This window comes from Oryctolagus cuniculus, chromosome 3 (genome assembly GCF_051225735.1).
Source record: "Oryctolagus cuniculus isolate XC-2025 breed Fujian yellow rabbit chromosome 3, ASM5122573v1, whole genome shotgun sequence".
In the NCBI taxonomy this organism is placed as follows: Eukaryota; Metazoa; Chordata; class Mammalia; order Lagomorpha; family Leporidae; genus Oryctolagus; species Oryctolagus cuniculus.
Genome location: NC_142869.1, coordinates 47803102 through 47826413, shown reverse-complemented (window position 1 = coordinate 47826413; position 23312 = coordinate 47803102). Strand labels below are relative to the sequence as shown.

At 38.4% G+C, this 23312-nt stretch overlaps 1 pseudogene; it reads right to left on the bottom strand.

The window, feature by feature from the left end:
• The window catches only part of LOC149127331 (cytochrome b-c1 complex subunit Rieske, mitochondrial-like), a 96045-nt pseudogene extending 75739 nt beyond the window's left edge, over positions 1-20306 (bottom strand).
• Positions 20307-23312: the final 3006 nt, after the last annotated feature.

Here is a 23312-nt window from a genome sequence, read left to right as displayed (position 1 = left end):
TGGCCGAGCCCTGGCAATGCGGCCATCTGGAGAGTGAACCAGAAGATAGAAGATCTCTCTCTCTTTCTCTCTCTCTCTGTCTCCATCTCTCTCTGTAATTCTGATTTTCATATAAATAGATAAATCTTTAAAAAGTATGATGACTTTAAAAATATTCATTTATGATTATGAAAAGCTTTATTATCTGGACTATGAAAAAGCAAGGTCAATAAATATTTTTTGGTCACTCTTCTCATTGCTTATTTCAGAAAACCATGATAAGTCCCTGTATGGCAGGATGGCTTCCGTATTCTTTTACATATATACATCTCTCCTGGGTGTTCTGGATAGTACTAAGTCAGGATTCTCCCATAATGGACTGGGAGGAGAGTTAGGTTTAAATGATTTTAACAGAGGAGAAAATTCATTCAGATAGCTATAACTGGTAGATGTGTGTCATAATAAGTATTTGCATAACTGAATGCAGCCCTTATTAAGCAATGTGCCAAACGCTGGGCTGTTTTGCATAATTGATGTGGGGGAACAAGTCACATACGCCAAAGTAATGGAACACATTAATAAAAGTTTGCACAGTGTGCGTCCTTCATGCTGGCTGTGGTGACAAATATCCATGCCTTTACAAACTACATGACATTATGTTGTATGGTCCTCCGGGACTCGCCTGCCAATCTGCTGTCCATCATTTATGTTTTGCTGTGGTGTGTATGCTTTGAGTGATCCCAGTAGAAGGTCACAGTCAGTGAAGTTTCTTGACCAACATCTTTTGTTTCTTTTCCTGTCTAGACTTTGAGTAGTTTGCTTTTAAGGTTTATTGTACATCATTTTGGTGAGTGCCTGGAGAAGATTCAGAGTGGATCCTAGGACCAAAGTCTTCCATCAGTGTGCTGGCTGCGCATGCTCCTGTGACTGTCTGCATCCCTATTTCCATGAATAACTGCTGAAACAATTGCAGTAACATTTTTATTGTCTTTAACCTTTCCTCTTGTTACTTTTAAAGTTCTTCTAAAAAAATACTTTTCTAAGTCTCTCTACTTTGATGCCTATTGGTTAAAAAGCTCATGTACAGTGGTGCTGAAATATTACTGTCAAAACTCCATTGCTTTCCCCATCAAAGTTCTTTTCACTCAGCTCAATCATCAAAGTAGAGGTTGATGACTGATAGTTAAACAGCATACCACCAGAGATCAGAATACTGTGTTCTCACTACAGAAGATAACATTGCCTGTTTAAACTGAAGAAGTATATCAAGTTATCCTTTCCCGCATTTTTATTTCCAAGCCAGTATTTAACAATGAACCTTTACAAAGGGACATATTGAAACACCACCCCATCATTTCAGGTCTAACTTTCCAATGCTGAAATTCAAAGAGAGCGCACACAGAGGGAGGACACTGTGCCTTTTCCAGTAAAGACAAGCCTGCAATCTGGTCTAAGGCACTCCATTACAGCTCTGTGATGGGATGGTGGACATTAACACCAGGGCTGCTCTGAGCACCCCCAAGGTACCAACACCTGCATAGTCTTTTATTCTCTGCTTCATCGTTTGCAGTGTGGTATTTTTAGCACCTCACAAAGCTGACATGCTGGGCATCTGGCCCTCCTACTTCACTATCTCTTAGCCTCTCTCATTTTGAGACAGGCAGGCACTGGTGTGAGAGCTGAATAGTAAGCTAGCTCAGGACAGATGTCTGCACTATTTTTCTACCTCCTACGCTTGGCTAGAACCGAGAAACAAAGTAGAGTACAGAGAGAATCTCACCCATTTTGAGGCTGGATTTCAAATCTTTTGGGTGTGGTGCTTATTTAATTTAGAAGAGAAGAGGTGATAAGCAGGCCCTTGATAAAACCCCACTACTTCTAGCATCTCGAGGCTTTTCTTTTTGTGAGCACAGAGAACCAGCGCTACCTGTTGCTATGCTGTAGTGCTGTTGAAATAGAGCATTTTTAAATATGTCAAAAACTATAATGAAGCACGAAGGGTGAAGTAAGGGATTTTATGTTAATTGTGTTATATTTATTTTAAAAGGGACTTTCAAAAATTGCTTCTACTTTTGACAATTTTTAACTCAATCTATTTGAGAAACACAACTCTTCATTATTGTCTATTTTCTACATGTTCATTAATACTGAGTTCATGTCAAAATTAACCAATTGTGAAATCATTTTGACCTGTGTTCTTCAAACTATGAAAACTAATTCATAAAAATCAGCATGCTTATTTCTTTTTTAATTTTTATTATGATATTTCTTTTTTAATTTTTATTATGATAAAGAGAGAAGATTTCATGTACTTCACAGCTACAGTTCTAAGCTAACCATACTTCCCTTTCCCCCTTCTCCTTTTCCAACCCCTTCCTTCCCTCTCTTTTTTTTTCTTTGATTTTTGCAGACACATAATTGTAATTCACTTGATAATCACAGGCTTAATTCACCACTACATGTTTTGATCCAGTATATGGCAGTTAATATAGAATATAAAACAATGTGTAAGAATGAAATGGATGTGTTTTGATACAACTATTATTATTAACCCTTGTTTATACTTCTGTGGAATCTTCCTACTTTTTACTTGTTGAATAGCATGCTTATTTCTTATACAGTTTTTTTAACAACATTAAATATCTAATATTCAAAAATACAAAAACTATTGCTTCTTCCCAGTATCAATGAAAAGATGATTGCTATATTGGGTTTGTCTTTCTTGGTTCACATATTACCAATCTAAAGTGGACTAAGAAACTTGCAGACACTGAGCTACTTTTTAAAAAATTTTATTTAGTTGAAAGTCAGAGTGACAGAAAGAGAGAGGGAGACAGAGAGAAAGAGAGATTTTCCATCAACTGTTTCACTTCCCAAATGGCTGAAATGGCTTGGGCTAGTCTAGGCTGAAGCCAGGAGCCAGACACTCCATTCTGATCTCCCATGTAGTTGGCAGTGGCCCAAGAATTTGCAAATATGTTGTTAGTCAACATACTGATTTATTAATTCAGTATAAATCCAGCATGTTTAGCCACATGATTTGATGTCCTATATCTGGGCTGAATTCTTCCCAGATCCATCGCCAGGACTAGTCCTGCTCTGGTCTGTATTGCAGGAGACTGACCTCTGCAAACTAATTTCTCAAGGTATCTTACCAAGCAGTTTCTATTTAAGTGTGGGCAATAGGAGGAATTGGAAGGGAGATAGCTAAAGGAAGAGGGAGAAGTCTCCTTTCTCTTTGCTTCTCACAGGCGCATGAGAGTAGCTTAGCCTCTGCTCTGAGTCCTGCTTTCTGTAGGCAGTCTCCCCGAATGTGGTATCTGCCCCTTCTAGGCAAAACCCGTTGTTGCCCTGGGTCCTGCCTGGCCCCAGCTCCAGGTAGCTACTAAAATCACTTCGCCTCTTTGCTCCTCAGGGTGGTAGTTCCTTCCTACTGCTCCTCAAAACTGGTTTGTTTCATTGTTCCATGACCGTTCTCCATCTCAGTCAGTATCATTTTAACAATTCTTAGGGTGTAGACATAGACTTGCTCTTCAGTTATGCTGTGGGCAGCACAGTTGACAGACGCTACATCTTTGGATTCAGGATTCATTTTAGCTTTAATTCCAAGTTACACTTGTACAGAGCTGTTATCAGTCAATGATTAAGAATATGGGATCATGAAATTAGGCAATTACTGCATCAGGCAAAATTCCTTTAGTGGGCAGTTTTTGCTTTTGGGGCTCCATATTTGCCCAACCCAGACATTTCCGTGAACTGTGATGTGAACTGTGACTTTCTATTCAGTCCTCCTCCTTCCTTCCCTCCTCTCATAGTTGCAGACCTGCATCCTGTCCTGTTTCTTATTACCACCTCTTTCTGTTTTTTTCCTTAAACAGGAATTTCCCCCAATATTTCCCTTGTACGTTAAATCTTATCTTGGCATCCATTTGTCCTTTTCTACTGAACAAACTAGTTGGGCTCCATTTTGAGGTGCATAAGCACAGTTTTTGTTATGGAAGAGCTTCTGAACCCTTAGTTTTATGCCTATTGTGAATCTGCAAGAAAGATAATATCGAATTTTTCCAGTGCAATATGTTCTCTGAAAACCTTTGCGGATATTGTCCTATGCAACATACTTTATCTTTTTTTTTTAAAGATTTATTTATTTTATTTGAAACTCAGAGTTACAAAGAGAGAGGAGAGGCAGAGAGAGAGGTCTTCCGTCTGATGGTTCACTCCCCAGTTGGCCACAACGGCTGGACATGCACCAGTCCAAAGCCAGGAGCCAGGAGCTTCTTCCAGGTCTCCCATGCAGGTGCAGGGGCCCAAGGACTTGGGCCATCCTCTATTGCTTCCACAAGCCATAGCAGAGAGCTGGATTGGAAGAGGAGCAGCCGGGACTAGAACCGGTACCCATATGGGATGCAGGCGCTTCAGGCTACAGTACCAGCCCCAACATACTTTATCTAACTTATCACCCTGACACTATTTTGTTTTCACTTCTTTTGTGGTTAATCAGGATATAGAAGATGAAATTGTAGAATTTACTGAAATTAATTCAGCAAGTATTTCCTGTTGAATTGATATTAGTAGCTGCATGGAGAGATAACTCAGCCTTAAAAAAGATGGAATGTGGTCAATTCAAAGTAAAGAATTGAGACTGTTAAGTATTCTTTTAATGTGTCAGGTTTTATAGTAGATTTACCTGCTATAAAACTTGACAAGGCCTTTCAGTAAAATCTCTAATCCTTATTATTATAAATAATAGCCACTTGGTCTTTTCAGCCTGTGTTTTATAGCTTGGTTTCAAGATGTGCTATTTTGGGGGCAGCATTGTAGCGCAGTGGGTTAAAACCCCAGCCTGCAGCGTGGCATCCCATATGGGCACCGGTTCAAGTCCCAGCTCCTCCTCTTCTGATTCAGCTCTCCTCTATGGCCTGGGAAAGCAGTAGAAGATGGCACAAGTCCTTGGGCCCCTGCACCTGCGTGGGCGACCCAGAGGAAGCTCCTGGCTCCTGGCTTCAGATCAGCTCAGCTCTGGACATTGCGGTCATTTGGGGCGTGAACCAGCGGAATGGAAGACCTCTCTCTCTCTGGCTCTACCTCTCTCTGTAACTCTGTCTTTCATAGAAATAAAATAATTCTTAAAAAAAAAAAGAATTTGCTATTTTTGTGCTGGCACTGTGGCGTAGAAGGTTAAGCCTCCATCTTCAGTGCCAGCATCCCCTATGGGCTCTGGTTAGAATCCTGGCTGCTTTACTTCCTATTCAGCTCCCTGCTAATGAGTTTGGGAAAGCAGCAGAAGACGGCCCAAGTGCTTGGGCCCTTGCACCCATGTGAGAAAACTGGGAGAAGCTCCTGCCTCCTGGCTTTTGCCTGGCCCAGTCCTGGCTGTGACAACCATTTGGGGAGTGAATCAGTAGATGGAAGATCTCTCTCTCCTTTTCTCTCTCTCTCTGTCTATCTCTCTCTCTCTCTGTATCTTTGCCTTTCAGATAAATACATAACTCTTTAAAAAAGTTCTATTTTTATTTTAATGGATAGTTTTTTCATATCATCAATGTAACTTTCTTTATTACTATAAAATAGAAAGAACTTTAAATATTTTGTTTGTTTTTATTAATTTGAAAGATACCATGAGAGCCAGGGAGAGAGAGACAGAGAGAGAGATGGGGAAAAGAGAGAGAAATAGAGAGATATTCTATCCACCAGTTCATTTCCTAAATGCCCACAACAGCCAAAGATGGGTCAGGCAGAAGCCAGCAACTCCATCCAGGTCTCTCATGTGGATGACAGCATCCCAAGAATTTGAGCCATCAACTGCAGCCTCTCAGGGTACATGTTAGCTGGAAGCTACATCAGAAACAGAGGTGAGACTCATTCCAGCTCACTCTTTTTTTTTTTTTTTTTTTTTTGACAGGCAGAGTGGACAGTGAGAGAGAGAGAGAGAGAGAGAGAGAAAGGTCTTCCTTTGCCGTTGGTTCAACCTCCAATGGCCGTCGCGGCTGGCGCGCTGCGGCCGCCAGCTCACTCTTATATGGGATGCAGGTGTCCCAGTTGACAACTGAACCCACTATAAAACAATACTTGTGAAACATTTATTTTAACAAGCTGGAGATACATTTTTTTTATCATTTATGTCCTTTAGAAAGGTGCTTTTTCATTCATTTTTACTTCCTATTTTGGAAACTGGTTATGAATTCATATTAAATGCATTTGAGTCTTTAGTTTCCTGAAATATATCCACATAATAACCTCTTGTTTTCTTCCTAACATGTTTTGTGGTATCTTGTTATCTTTTGCTCCCATATGTCTAGATTAGATTTTGTCTATAGATCTATTAGAAGATGAAAATCTGATGTTTGTCTTTATTTGTTGGTTGAACTAACAACTGCGGTTGTGTCACTGAAAGATAAGAACACTGAGCACTTTGCTAAGTAGCTTGTTGATTATAAGTCAACAATCAAAATTAATGCCAAGCAAAATGTCATGATCATTTAAATACATGTACAAATACAAGATTTTACAGAAAGTAATGTATTGCTTCATAATGTTTTCCATTTTACTTATTTAGAAGTGACCCGCCATTCATTATTCACTCATAAGTAAAAGCTGAATGGTCTTGTATTGAAAAACATATTGAGGATAGACTATTCATTCATTCACTCTAGCTATGGAGGTGACTCACAACTATGTACAGATGCTCATGCCGAGTGACTGTGAATATACACAAAGTAAACACGAACTAACCCTGCTGGTCCTAAAATTTATCCAGTGGATTTCCCTCAAATTTTTCTGCTTGGAAATTTTTTTTGGATTTCTATAATTTTTTTCTGTACTTTTACATTTTATTTACTTAATTACAATATTAAACAGTTTTGGTGAACAGTAAGTGTACATTTTTATAAGGTGTAGTGTTACACCGAATACATGTATTTAATGTGTGCTGATCAAATCAGGGAGTCGATGTTTCTCCTTCTTGGGCATTACTTTATGACTGGAACCTTGGAACTCCTCTTTTCTATTTGCTCAGAAAATATACGATAAGATGTTAACTCTAGACACCTCACTATGGTGATGCAGCACAGGAATTTATTCCTACTGTCTAACTGTGATTTGGTATCCATTCCCCAACCTTACTCCATCCCGACACCTTTCCCAACTCCAGTAATTATTTATTCTAGGCTCAGACTGAATTGTTTTAAAAGCTCCAAGTATAAGAGAGAACATACAGTGCTTGTCTTTTTTGTGTCAGAATTATTTCCTGAGGGGGCATGATGTGCCCTCTCGACCCTCTGCATAGCTAGGTAGGCAGTTTTCCAGCCAGGCACAGGAACACCCACATTACTAAACACAATGTCCCCCAGTACAATCATTCTGTTGCAAAAATAGGATTTGATTATTTTTATGATTGGATAATATTCCATTATGTGTGTATGTATACACACACATACACACACACACACCATTTTCTTTATCCATTCATCTGTTGATATTCACTTTGGTGGATTCCACTATCTTGACTCTTATGAATAGTTCCACAATAAACATAATGGTACAGATGTTTCTTTGGTACAATGAGTTCATGTCTTTTGCACATATACACAGTAGTAGGATTGCTGGATCAGGGCAGTACAATTTCTAATTTTTAAAGAAATCGCTGTACTATTTTCCATGATGGCTGTATTAATTTACAGTCCTACCAGCTTTATATGAGTTCCCTTTGTTCACATCTCCTCCAGCATATGTTACTTTTTGTCTTTTTGAAATTAACTTTCTATCTGTGGAAAGTGACATCTCATCATGGTTATTATTTTCATTTCCTTTTTAAAAAAGATTTATTTATTTATTTATTTGAAAAGACATAGTCAGAGAGAGGCAGAGGCAGACAGAGAGAGAAGTCTTCCATCTGCTGGCCCACTCTCCAGTTTGCTGCAATGGCCAGAGCTGTGCTGATTCGAAGCCAGGAGCCAGGAACCTCTCCCAGGTCTCCAACGCAGGTGCAGGGGCCCAAGGACTTGGGCCATCTTCCACTGCTTTCCCAGGCCATAGTAGAGAGCTGGATCAGAAGTGGAGCAGCTGGCCGGCGCCACAGCTCACTAGGCTAATCCTCTGCCTTGCGGTGCTGGCACACCGGGTTCTAGTGCCGGTCAGGGCACCGGATTCTGTCCCGGTTGCCCCTCTTCCAGGCCAGCTCTCTGCTGTGGCCCGGGAGTGCAGTGGAGGATGGCCCGAGTGCTTGGGCCCTGCACCCCATGGGAGACCAGGAGAAGCACCTGGCTCCTGGCTTCAGATCAGCGTGGTGTGCCAGCTGCAGCGCGCCGGCCGCGGCGGCCATTGGAGGGTGAACCAAGGGCAAAAAGGAAGATCTCTCTCTCTGTCCACTCTGCCTGTCAGAAAGAAAAAAAAAAAAAGAAGAAGAAGAAGTGGAGCAGCCAGGACTTGGACCAGTGCCCATAAGGGATACAGGCACCACAGGCAGCGGCTTTACACATTACGCCACAAAGCTGGCTGTAGGCAGCTCCTGAGCATGTCCAGGCCAGTCTTGGCTCTAAGGAAAACATAAGAGAAGGAAGCCAGGAAGTCACATATACCTGCAAAGGAATGTGGAAGGAGGATGTTGGCCGAGGATGTTCTGTTAAAATGAACTGCTGTTGCAGGAAGGTGGATAAGTCGCTTACCTATGTAGATGTCTGCTGACCCTTTGTACTCTCTTGGTAAGCAGCCGGCTATGTGTATTAATACTGCCAAAGCACTGAAATAAACGAGCCTTGATCAGCCTTGTTGTCTTGGCTCCACTCTCTGCGCCCTTGTCCCGCCTTCATTCCCACTCCCTCCTTCTGCACAGCTGGCCCCATTATTTGCATTTCCATAATGGCTAGTGATAGAGGATATTTTCATTTATTTGTTGGTCATTTGTATTTCTTTTTTTGGAGAAATATCTATTAGGTCTTTTTTTTATCATTTGTTAACTGGATTGGTTGTTCGTTTGTTTTTAATTCTTTATATATTTTGCATCATGAATATTTGTCATTTTAGTAGCTTGCACATATTTTATCCCATTCTGTGGGTTGCCTTTTCACTCTGTTAATTATCTCCTTTGATGTGCACAACCTTCTTCCTTTGATGCAAACTCATTTGTCTCATTTTGCATTTGTTGCCTGAGCTTTTGGGAACTTATAAAAAAAAGAATCATTGCCTACACAGTTTGAAAAACTTGCAAATCAAATAGTGCACTTAGATTCCTCAATAATAATAACTTATTTTTAGTTCATCTAATAATTTCACCCTGCCTCATTCTTTAGATTCTTTAGTAATTAAATTAACCTTTGTGCCTGAGTTCATGTAGCATGCTAGAAGGTTCTCTAAGGGCCTCACTAATTAAGTGGATTTATAAATCTATAAGGGGTCATACAGTAGAGCAAGAACCACCAGGATTCACAAAGGTAAGACATTTTATCTCATTTGTTTCCAATTCAACTACAGAGTCAGGATAGTATCTTAGTGTAGTCCTTCCCAAGATGGTTGCATGAAAGACATGGATTCATGTAGTGAGAATTATTTGAAAAAGTATAAATTTTAATGAGGATCTACAATGTACTGGAAGCCTTCGTGAACTGAGATTTCAGTTAGTCCTTGCAAAACACCTATGGAGCAAATGACACAAGTAGACACTCCTAACATTTACATCTTGCAAAGCTGAGGTTCCACATCTTGCACAGCTGAGGGTGTAGCTGCATCAGTTTCTCTACATTTGCGTATCAGGGACTTTACAAGCCTCTGATAACTTAGTGGTAGGCATGTATTTCCATTTTCATGTTGACCAGCACTTTGGAGGACAAGGAGAGAGGGCATTTAGTTTCTGAGGATAACTTTTTTGCAAGTCCAACTTTAAGTTGTGCTAAAAAAGGAAAATTGTGAATTTAAAATAATGTGATTGAGAATTGAACTATGGAACATCAGTGACATCAACTCAAACTGACTCTATTTGAAATGCCAATTATCAAATACTACTGAAAACTAGCTGTGGGATGGCATGATATAGCTGAGGTAATTTTATTTTCTCTAGGCATTTTTTTTTTGACAGGCAGAGTTAGACAGTGAGAGAGACAGAGAGAAAGGTCTTCCTTCTGCTGGTTCACCCCAAAAATGGCCGCTATGGCTGGCATGCTGTGCTGATCCAAAGCCAGGAGCCAGGCCCTTCCTCCTGGTCTCCCATGTGGGTACAGGTGCCCAAGCACTTGGGCCATCCTCCACTGCCTTCCTGGGGCCACAGCAGAGAGCTGGACTGGAAGAGGAGCAACTGGGACAGAACTGGAGCCCCAACTGGGACAAGAACCCTGCTCCACAGGCAGAGGATTAGCCTAGTAAGCCGTGGCGCTGGCCTCTAGGCATTATTTTTTAGTATGATATTAAAAAGGAAGCTACAAAAGGGAGAGATTTCTGATTGCCAACCTGCAGGTAAGGGGTGTTTGTGTATTAAAAAAATTTGGTCAAATCTGGTAAATAAAATATGATAGATTTCATTAGTCATTATTGGAGGAGATCATTGTTGTCTTAGATTACACACAACACAGTCTTGGCAGCATTTAAACAATTAGTGAATTGTGTTTTGTGAGATTTTGTATTTAAAAATGTTTCTTTGAAAGACATTTCAAGATATGGTACATTTTCTGGCCTCTACGACCATCTGATTCTTTGCTCAATTTTTCTATTTTGAGTCTGGTGAAGAAAAGGCAAGAGAGGCATTGACACTACACTTTATAAAAGGCATAAAAGAGCCTGGGAATAATAGAAAATTTCTTTGGGAAGCACATGTTTCCCCGGATGCTGTAAAATAGTTTAAAATTGAAAAAAAATTCAGCAACATACACATGGCAAAGCAAATGAAATGAATGAATAAGAAATTAACAGGACATCTACAATAATCTAATGGGTTACAAGGATTGATTCCAACCCTATTTCCAGAATGATTCACCTTGGCTTCTTCTGCTCCTGTGAGAAACAAAAAGTAGGAGTATTTTATCACATACTTTTCTTTTTCAAAGAAAAAGGGGTATGGATAGATGTGTAGAGCCACATTTATAACACAGAGGTGAATTTGCAAAAAGGAAGTATGGAATGCACTAGAAAATGATTAGAAGAAATTAGGAAAGAAGATCATTGAGAGAGTTATGATGAGATAATTTAGTAATCGATTTTTATTTAATCAGCATCCATCACATGTGAAAAAATGATTTCCATGTATTATGGTGGTATTTTAGTTTCTTCCTCAAATATTGGATAAAATCCTTAAACAGTAGGTTGTCAGAATAGGTTATTGCCACACTGAGATGAAATTAATTACCAGTTCTTCCTACAAGTATTTTGATTTTTTAAAATATAGTACACAGTGCTTTAAAAGGCAGGTTTCAAGTATAAATTTACTTCAGTTTTTTATGGGTTCTATTTGGTGATGGTATTATTGATCCAGGATGATACCATAAATAACAGGTAGCCACTGAACACTGAAAGGCAGCAGTAAAAAGCAAATAATTATGAATCTGAATCATAAAGAAAAAGAAAGGAAAGTTTCTTACAAAACTAAAGTTATTGTCATTTAAAATAACTAATTGTGAAAAAATAACTGATAATGTAAGTACTTTTAAAATAGAAAATTTACATTTACTCTTCTCAGACTACAGACAAGATGTAGACATTAACCTTACAAGTTCTGGAGAGAATTAAAAAGTGTTGACATCAGTGTGAGATCTTTGTAAACCTAACTGCCTAATCAGAGTCACAGTACTATTATTGCATGTGAGTGTACTGAATCAAGTTGTGAAATGAAGTTGGCCTGCCTCCTTTATACATAGGGACATAGGGAAGTTGGACTACACTGAGATGACTACCTTGGTTACACAGTCCTGGAGAGTTAGAGAGAGAGAGAGAGAGAGAGAGCTAGAGAGAGAGAGAGAGCATATTAGCTTTGTGTCAGGTAACTTGAACACTTTTTCTTTTACTTACCTGTTAAGTCTTTGCAGAAATTGTTATTCTTTGCAGATATAGATGTTTGCACAAATAGGAATCCTTTGTTAATTGAAGCACGAAATTCTTGGAGATGGGAGGGTTATAGTGATAATGTTGATAAGATCACTCACTCTGTCAGAAAAGTGTAAAATAGGCTGAGTCAAAAAAGGGCTTATGTTTGAATAATTTGGGAATTTTCTAGTTTGGCCATCGCAATTCAAAATAATATATATTTAATGAAAATGATTCAACAGAGAAAGAAGAAAATGCTAAATACTGTTATTTTTCATTTATTTAAAAAATGTCATATCTAAAAATGTAAGGTTTAAGTCTCACTTCATATTTTTGAAGGTATACTAAGTATTTTAATTTCCCTGACAAAGTAGCTCCAGAAGTTATAACTGTATTTATTTTACTTTCATGGGTGTCATCACACTTTGAGCAGCTGTGACAATTTACTGCTAGAATAACTCCATCCCAATATTATCACTGTAAATTAAAGTCCTATTTTTGTGCCCCAAGTGTATTCTTAATATTAACAGTTGGTAATTAGTCTGTCCTTTGGAGATACTCTGAGCAGCTTTGAAGAGTGTCCTGTACATTTAATCAGAACACTTTAAAATCAGACAATAAAAGAAAGATGATTCATTGAATTGTGATAGTTTTCACTGATTGATGATGCCATCTCTGTTTTGCTATTTTGAAAATACATCCTTTTTTTTTCTTTTAAGATTTATTTGAAAGACAGAGTTACAGAGAGGAAAAGAGAGAGAGAGAGAGAGAGAGAGAGAGAGAGAGAGAAATGGTTCATCCACTGGTTCACTCCCCAAATAGCAGCAACGACCAGGGCAGGAACCAGGAGATTCTTCTGGGTCTCCCACATGGGTTAGGGTCCCAGTCACTTGGGCCATCTTCTGCTTTCCCAAACTATGAAATGTGGAGCTGGATCAGAAGTGCAGCAGCCAGCACGCAAATCAGTGTCCATATGGGATGCCAGCGTCACAGGTGGCAGTCTCACCCACTGTGACACAGTGCTGACCCAGAAAATACATTCTTTAATAGTAAAAGGACAATCTATTTATTTATTTATTTATTTTCCTGCAGTTCTTTCTAGAAAACTTGAGTTGGGGAAACTACAAGATACTCATGGATGCAGATACGAAGAGTAAGTTATTTGAAACTTTTTTCAATAGAATATATACAAAATATTTTATTTTAGAAGCACTAAATAAACTGATCATTCATTACTATAATATTTACCTGCTTTTCTCCTGTTTGAATGATATACAAGTGAACACATTTTGCTTCTTCATATCAATCCATGTAATTTCATTCACTATTTGGAGATCATGATTTGGACTTAAGCATCAAAAAGTACTCTAGTTATTTCAGAATAGTTCTGTCCTTTCATTTGTCATCATTTCATATTCCAGAATCATGAAGATCTGCAGGCATTCTTATTTAATGTTTCCCTGTAGTTTCCTTTCTTTGCTTTCATGAGACTTATGAAGTGGATGCACATTTGCAGTATCTTTAAATAATTTTGTTCCATTGGAGCAGATTTTCTTGTAATGGATTTCATTTCTTACTTATGAGTGCCCTTTCCAAATTGCTGCTTCTTAAAAATAAACTAAGTATCAAAAATCTTTTCATTGAGATCTAAAGTAAAAATCTGCTCCAGAGGATGATGGTAGGTTATGACAAATTAACAAGTAGAACAAAATACAATGAATGAGATATAAGCGATGTTTAAGTGTATCATGTTCGACTAAGAAAATGGGTTTTTATGAGTAATTCATGGTTGAAATAAGTTTTCTAAATAATAAAATTAAATGGATTCTAGTACAACTTTGTGTTTCATATTATGTTTAACCTGCAGATATCACATTTACATTTGTCAAATCCTTCCTTCCTTCCTTCCTTCCTTCCTTCCTTCCTTCCTTTCTTCCTTTCTTCCTTTCTTCCTTTCTTCCTTCTCACTCACTTACTGATGTCCTTTCTTTCTTTTATCAAACCTATTGTAAATGATCATTAGCCAAAAACTTGATAAGATTTTATCAAAATGCAGTATTTGGGGATAGTTGAAATGCTTAGTTTACTTTATATTCATTGTTTAAAAGATGTGAGAGACATAGAAATTTAACTCATTAAAACAGTTCCAAGTGATTAAAAAGTCCAATTCACATGTCTGTGCTCACAAAATGGAAAATCTTCTTTTATTAGAATAATAGAACTAATAACAATGGGTTCTTTTGCAAGGTCGTAGTAGAGAAATTTAAATGATTTTGCTAAACCAACGCAGCAAACTTACATATGAAGGAATTATCAAAAATTGGTGTTGAAATTACTGTCATGCATGTATACATTACTGAAATACACTTTATTGGAGGCAAATAGGACATTGGGGCTCCGTAATCAATGTAAATGATACATACTGCTTTCTTTATACCTAAAACATGTTAATTGTAATTTATTTGGATAGAGGTTAGTATCTCTTGGATATGAGCCAGAGAGAGAAAGAGGAAGAGAGAGAGAGAGAGATTATAACAGTACATTCAGTTACTTAATAGGCTGAATACTTCCAAGCTTCCAATGATACAGCTGTTAATGACACCGGTTTTGCTAGTTAATCAGATGTTTTGCCCCTGGGGATTGCCCATGCGAATTGAATCAGACAGAGGCTTCTGCTTCACCTCAAATATAATGACACAAGTGTGTCACTTATTAGAGACTCCAGGAAAAATGCATATGGCATTTACCCTCCAGCAACTAGAGCCCCTACACAAGTACCATCCCCGTTTATGGCATGCTAATAAGTCATTCTTTAATTAAATAATGATTCAAGAGAGAAAACAAGTACTTTGCATATTTAATAGTGTATATGTTTGGGTATCTGCTTCAGTTTGAGCTATCAGTATTTTAATGCCTAGGAGTATAGACCACAACATTATAAAAAATGAGCTTGATTCGGTGGCATTCCCCAAAGTGCAGATGAAAAACTCATTTGTTAGTAAAGCGTGAACTATGTTATCCATGTCTTCCTAATCATAGCACCACGTGACAGAACAAAATCTGACTTGAATCTACTTCAAATTATTTGAACTATTTTATATTTCAATTTACTTTTGCTTTAGATTTTTTCTGAGAATGTGTGTCCTTTAATTAACCTGAGGTGTGCTTTACATAAACATACTTGTGATCTTTGTATATTGAACAAGATTATGTTCTTGATGTGGTAGTTTGGACCAATAGATTTCCTGCAGCAAATTTCAAGGCTGTAGAAGAAAAAATAATGACAGAAATTGCATATTGTGGGTTGCCACTAGAAGCCAGACTCTCCTACTCTTCACTTAGGATCAGTCAGCTGCCGGAATACTGAGTTTGAGACGATGGAGGAGTGGGTCTTTGAGTTCAGATCTGCCTTTAGGAGGGAGGGGACAACTTGGGAGCAAGCAACATATTGTTGTGACACAGCATTTGTAAGTCCTTGAAAACAGAAATAATCCACAGAAAGGAGACCAACACCTAAGGATTTTATATCGATACAAAAAACAAACGATTCTTCAACCGTGCTCTGGAAAATCAGCAATATGAATGTTCATTTTGAAAGATGAATCTCAATTTCCTTTGTTACTAATGATATCCAACATCTCAAATTCACAAAAAACAAATAAACAAAGTGAAATGAGAGCCAGAATAGGTCAAACGAATTTATTTCTATGTCCTTAGGATATTATTGATGAAAAAAAGCATATCTTGAAACTGGCCGTGTAATACTATAGGGCAAATATCATCTACAGATTCTTTCTCTTTTCCATCACTTAGATTGATTGCTGTTAGTGACCTGTTAGTCTCCCCTGAGTCTGTATTATTCAGACTAATCTTTATGCAGACGTAACTAGGTCACCTTAATTACCTGTGGAAATACAGATGCTTGTGAAAGTTCCACAGTGATAATTACTCCAAAATGCCAAAATAGTATATGCAAACCTTGGAGGTATGTGCTAGGAATTGTTGTGCAACTAAGATCCATCAAACCAAATGGTTCATTTTTTCCAATTTTACCACCTTCTTCCATACCATTTTTTACCATAATTAAAATGCAATCCTTGCTCAGAAATACAGTGAGTACGCATCCCTTCATAATCACTAGTTAGGATTTTTTTTGCCTCCATTTCTCTTCATTCCTTTGTTGTATTTAACAAATCAACAGATCATTGTAAAGCAACAAAAGAAAGTGAAAGCTAAATGCATGCTTTGTTTTCTTTTGTTTATCTAAAATATAGCAAGCGATCCTTAAACAGCATGTTTTTTTTCCTCTTGTAGCAATTTTTGTGTCTGTCATATTGTTATAGAAATAAAGTGAAGAAGACTAGGAAATGCATGGTCTTTTTAAATGTTGAAGAAATGAGAAGTGAAATGCTCTGCATTTGCTTATGAGTAGTTACAAAATATTGGTTCTCAGTTAACTGATGCATTTAAAAGAATAACAATTCCATCGAAGTTTCAAAACATTGTAGAAACTGAACAATGATGGAATGTGATGAAGACTAAGCCTTGAACAGAGTTTGAGTAATATTAGTAACTTTGAATTCTGAAAATCCTTTGAAACCTTTTTATTTTTTAAGATTTTTAAATTTATTTCAAAGTCAGAGAGAGAGGATTTTTCATCAAATGCATGCATCACCAGGACTGGGCCAGGTCAAAGCCAGCAGATAGTAACTTAGTAACTCCTTCTGGATCTCCCACATGGGAGTCAGGAACTCAAGCATTTGAACCATCATCTACTGCCTCCTAGGCACCTTAGCAGGCAGGAAGTTGAATCACAAGTGTGGAGTAGTTACATCTCAATATGGCATGCAGAAGTGCCAAACAGTGGCTTAACCTCCTGTGCCACAAGGCCTGATCCTTCTTGCAAGCTTTGATGATTTTATCTATGGGGCTGATATTTAATATTGGAGATAATTTTTTTAACAATTCATTTATTTATTTGAAAGGCAGAGTTACAGAAAGAGAGAAGGAGAGTTAGATAGAGAGATCTTTTATCTGCTGGTTCATTCCCCAAATGATCACAACAACATGGGCTGAATCAAAGCCAGGAGCCAGGAGCTTCTTCTAGGTCTCCCATGTGAGTGGCAGGGGCCTAAGGACTTGGGCCATCCTCTGATACTTTCCCAGGCACATTAGCAGGCAGCTGGATTGGAAGTGTGCCAGGACTTGTAACTCTGCCTATGTGGGATGTAGACTTTGCAGGCCATGGCTTAACCCACTTCACCATAGCACCAGCCCCAGAGATTATTTTTAATAGGAGTAATGAAATAAGAACTTTTCCATTATTCCACAAAATGTCAGTAACTAAATATTTAAAGTCAATCAACTTTATATAAGAAGTGGTTATTACATATGAATTAAAACACATTTTCCTGAATTTTAAGAAGTTAATGAAATAAAACTGGTAACATCAAAATTACAAACAACTATGAAAAATAAATTTCTAAATTATTTTTAATTTTCAGCTTAGAAGAGAATGCACTTATGAGCAATAGAAGGTTAATGAACTAGTATTTATATAAAGCAGTAGCTACTATAGGTAATGCAAAGTAAGCTACAGCATGAGGATTCAGAATTTTAGCTTTCTGATATGAGATGTGAGACCACAAAATACTTCAACTTACTTTTCCCTATAGCTAAGGATTCATACACAGACTATCATCCCCTCCAGGGTTTTGCTGTTGTTCTTTTTCTGAGTCTACACTGGAAGTGATACAGCACAATTCTCCTAAGGGAATATAGAGTCTTCTTTCAGTTTCCACAAGTAAGTGGTTCCAGGACTCCTGTGGAATCAAAATGCACACACTCAAGTCCTTTATATCAAATAGCATAGTAGTTCATATAATTTACATATCCTTCTGGGCACTGTAAATCATCCTTAGATTAGTTTTAATACCTAAAGCAATGTAAATGCTATGTAAATAGTTGTTAGGCTGTATTACTTAGAGTACACAGAAAAGGAAAAAAAAATACATACACGTTTTATACAGACAAAATTTTTCTGTTTCTGTTTTCAGCATACTTGGTCTGTCATTGGTTGAATCTGTGAATGCAGGACTGCGAGATAGTGAGGGCTGAGGCACTGAGTACATTTCTGCTTTGTTGGGTGCCTCTGAGCGATATAATATCATTTGGTTTCTGAGCATGGGGTTATTTTATATTTTACAAATCTTTTCACATTTCCCAAGACTCAACAACATGCATGATACATATTTATCACTTATAAAAACACCATTTAGGTATTGTCTGAAGATCTGAACTGTAGTTTGAGCTGTAGTGACTTTATTGATTTATTCAAGTTTGCAATATTCATCTACCTAGTCATTTCCTGAGGCCAAATTAGCAATTCATGGTAGATCTCTATGACTCCAATCCCAGATACCACCTTAAGTGCTAACACTTGTGAGAAAAAAAGTGATGCTGAATGTCCCAAATTTTAAGAAATCATAATTATTTAGGGGGAATATCTGATGCATCAGTTAAGACACTTCCTGGGACACCCATGTCCCATATCAGAGTGCCTGAGTTTGAGATCTGTTTCTGCTTCTGATTCCGGATTCCTGCTAATGAGCAACCTGGGAGGCAGCAGCTGATGGCTCAAGTACTTGGATCCGTCCCACTCATGTGGATGACCTGGGTTGAATTCTTGCCTTTAGCCTGGCTCAACCTTGGCTGTTGCAAATGTTTGGGCAGTGAACTGATGAATGGGAGATTCTCTTTCTCTCTCTCTCTTTCTCTTTCTCTCTCTCTCTCTCTCTCTCTCTCTCAAATAAAGTCAAACAAAATGAATACAACACTTTAAAAACAGGAATCATAATTGGGATCTTCTACCAACCATTTATTCTATACATTATTAATTCAATGTTAGACAGTTTTTTGAATCTGAGACTCCCAGGCAAGAAATATGTCCAAGATTTCCCTGTCTGGGCTGTGATCCGTCCTCGAATTCCCTGATTCCACTCTTGTGACGTTCTCCAAAAGTGCTGCCTTCCTAGTAAAAGAATGACAAACCTTCGAGCTACTCACCAGCTGTTAGGAGCATCTGCATGCTGGGCACACTTGGTAGAAGTCATTCTGGGCAATGAGTATGAGAAGTCAGGCTTTTTTAAAAGACTTATTTTTATTTATTTGAAAGGCAAAGTTGAGAGCTAGAGAGAGAGAGAGTATGTGAGAGAGAGAGAGAGGTCTTCCATCTGCTGGTTCACTCCCCAAATGGCTGCAACAGCTGGGGCTGTGCTAGCTTGAAGCCAGGAGCTCAGAGCTTCTTCCAGTCTCCCACATGAGTTCAGGGGTCCAAGCAATTGGACCATCCCCTGCTGCTTTTCCAGGTGCATTAGCAGGAGCTGAATCAGAAGTGGAACAGTAGGGACTTGAACTGGTGCCCATATGGTATGCTGGTGTCGCAGACAGCAAGCAGCTTAATCTTCTACTCCAGAATCCTCTACTCTGGCCCCAGAAGTCGGACTTTTAAAGAGAGCTTTATTTTTTTGAAAGTCGGAGGGACAGAGGGACAGACACACACACAGAGACCGGGGGGTGGTTAGAGAGAAAGAGAGAGAGAGGGGGAGAGAAACCTTCGATCTGCGGGTTCACTCCCTAAACGAATGCCACACTGGGGCAGGACTGACTGAAGCCAGGAACCAGGAACTACTTCCAGGTGTTTATTTAAAAGATTTATATGTGTGTGTGTATGTGTGCATATATGCAAGTATGTATTTGAAAGAGCCACCAAGAGAAAGAGATAGATAGATGATAGATATATAGATACATAATAGATGATAGATAGATAGATAGATAGATAGATCTTCCATCTACTTGCTCACTCCCCCAAATGGCTGCAACAACCAGATCTGTGCTAGGCTGAAGCCAAGAACTTCATCCTGGCCTCTCCCATGGGTGGCAGGGGTCCAGGTACTTGGGTCATTGTCTGTTGCTTTACCAGCTACGCTAGCAGGAAGCAGTGTAGCTTTGACTCACCCTGACACCCTGCTATGGGATGCCAGCATGGCAAGTGGTGGCTTAAACGTCTGTGACACAATGCAGGTCCTGTTTTCAGACCTTTTGTCTTATTCAAGGTAATATCTCATTTTTCTCAACAGTTATAGATTCCACAAATAATTCTAATAGATGGCACACTAAGAAGAAAAAAGTCACAGTTTTTGTGTGCCAATGGCATTTAATTTGGGTCTCACCTTCATATACATGACGTGAGATGCTGTCACTACCTTTTTTTGCTGGTTTCTCAATGCATTTGTTACAAAGGAGGCGTTGCTCAGGCGTGTCATCTGAGCTTGTGGAACAGCTCACAGGAGTACGCTGCTGCACTTAAATCCAGTTACAGAAAACCATTTGAGAGATATGATGGATTATGTGAGTCTTTATAGTAGAGAAACTTACTCATTAATTTCTTTCCATTGTCATATTGCTTTTCATTTCTAAGTGCTTCCATCTCCATTATCTCCTGTGAGCAGTTCAGCAATGTTCTGAGTCAGGAATTATTATCTCCATTTTAGAGATGAGGGCTTTAAAGATGAGAGTGTTGATGCGATTTGTCCAAAGTCACAAAACTAGTAAGGGGAACACTGTTCACTGGATCAAGTATTTTTCTACTCTGTTACAGCTATTGTTACCCGTGTAGGAGTGGTGAGTGTGACCAGTGTTTTTGTATCCCAGCCACATGTAAAAAGCTTCAACCTATAATCCAGAATTATTAAATCATAGTCTACAATGTTGGGATTTAAGGACCTGCATTTTCTGGAAAAAAATCTGTGTTTTATATATTCTCATTTAAGATTGAGGTCTTGGGGATGGTGTTACGGCACAGCAGGTTGAGCTGCTGCCTGCGATGCCAGTATGCCATATGAGAGTGTGAGCTGGAGTCCTGGCTGCTTTGCTCCCAATCCAGCTCCCTGCTAATAAGCCTAGGAGGACAGCAAACAATGTCCCTAGTGCTTGGTCCCCTGCCACTCAAAGGTGAGAGAAGGATGGACTTCCTGACGTCAGATTAGCCCAGACCTGGTTGTTGCATCCTTCTGGGAGAATGAACAAGCAGATGGAAGATCTCTCTCTCTTCTCTCTGTCTCTGTCTCTCTGTTTCTCTCTCTCTCAGTGGATCTGAGTGATTCTGCCAAAGAAAGAAAGAAAGAAAGAAAGAGAGAGAGAGAAAAACAAATCTTGTAAAAAATTAAGAGATGAATTACAATTGAGAACTCATCAGTTGTTCAAGACTCTTCCTTTTTATTTGATTAATTTTTACAAGATTTTTATTGTTAAAATAATGCAATAGTTAATTTACAGTCTTAATCACTTTTAGGTATATAGTTATATGATATTAAGTATATTTACATCATTATGCAACAGGTGTCTAAGATTCTTCCATCATGTAAAAACTGAAACACTATACTCATAAAATAGTAATTAACACTGCCTATTTCTGTCATTTTATTTTGGAGTACTTTCAAATTCAAGCAAAATACTAACCCCACCCCACAGCCCAAATGTTTGAAAGTCAATTGCAGGATATTGACTACAAACAAGGACATTTTCCTGAGACAGGTGTTTGGCATACCAGTTAGGACACTGCTCGAGACACCCATAATGGAATGCCTGGGTTTAGGACCTAGCACGGATCCAGATTCCAGCTTCTTGCTATTGCACACCCTGGGAGACGGCAAGGGATGGCTCAAGTGCTTGGATCCCTGACACCCATGTGGCAAACCTAGATTGAGTTCCTGGTTTCTGGTTTAGGCCTGGACTAGCGCTAGCTATTGAAGGCATTTGGGTGGTCAATCAGTGAATGGGAGGGTGCTCCCTCCCTCCCTCTCTCTCTCTCCCTCTATCTGTCTTTTTGCATGTCAAATAAGTAAAAATGTATAACTAATAATTTGTAAAAACATGTACCTGTATGACCATAGTATGTCCATCCAAGCCAGGAAATTAACATTGCAATATTACCACTATCAAATTCACAGATCCTGTTCAAGGTTTCTCTAATTCTTCTTCTAACAATAAGATCCACTGAAGATCTTATGTTGCATTTAATTGTCATGTTTTTCTTCATTTCTTCCAATTTGAAATAGTTCTCTAGTATTTATTTAACCTTTATGTCTTGGTTCTTATAAAAACTAGCAGTCATCTGTTTTGCAGAATTTCTCTTAAGTTTGTTTTGTCTGTTTTCCCCTGAATTTGGAATTAGGTTATGCCCTGCAAGAAACTCTTAGAAATGGTGCAGTGTTCTTCTTAATTAATCCTGTCAGAGGGTATATGACTTTGAATGACCCTGTTACTGGTGTTAAAATAAGGTGTGTTTCTATTATTCTCCACTTTAATGGTTTACTTTATTTTTAATTTTTATTTATTTATTTTAGTTATTTGAAAGGCACAGTCACAGAAAGAGGTAGAGAGAGAGAGAGAGAGAGAGGGTGAGGGAGGGAGAGAGATGGAGAGAGAGAGAGAGAGGGAGGGAGAGGTTTCCATCCACTGGTTCACTCCCCAAATGTCCTCAATGGCTGGAACTGGGCCGATCTGAAGCCAGGAACCTGGAGTTCCCTTAGGTCTCCCATGTGGGTACAGGGGCCTAAGATCTTGGGTTATCCTCTACTGCTCTCCCAGGCACATTAGCAGGGAGCTGGATTGGAAGTAGAGCAGCCAGGTCAGGATCCAATGCCCTTATGGAATGCCAGCATTGCATGCTGGGATTTTAACACATTGCACCACAGTTCCGGCCCTCCATGTACTTTATTTTAAACTTTGCAATTAGCAAATGTTATCTGGGAACTACTTTGAGACTATATACATATATATATATATATATATATACATATACACATTTAGATGCTATATAGTTTTAGCATTCATTGATATATATATATAGATTAAAATAATTATGATTATGAGATTAGTGAAATGGTGATTTTGTAACTTTAATTTTCACCCTGCTTGCATATATTGGCATTCTACTGTAAGGAAATGTTTTTTTCTGTTAGTATTTATTCTTTTATTTATTCATTTTTTGTTCAATGGCTTACAATCTGTTGATTGCAATTATTATTTCTTTTGCTATTGTAAATGCCCCAGATTTGGCTGTAAGAAACTCCTTTACACAGGCTTCTGAGTCCTTTTGACATATTATATTGATTTTTGGCAGCTTCATTCCTTTTTTTGCATAAGTATGTGCTCAAAGTTATTCTGTCATTCCCTGGGCCATTCCCTGCCCTCATAATCAACAATTTTTCCATGAAACCTTGGCTTGTTTTCATCAAGAACATATTTGGAAGCCAAATCTGTGTTTC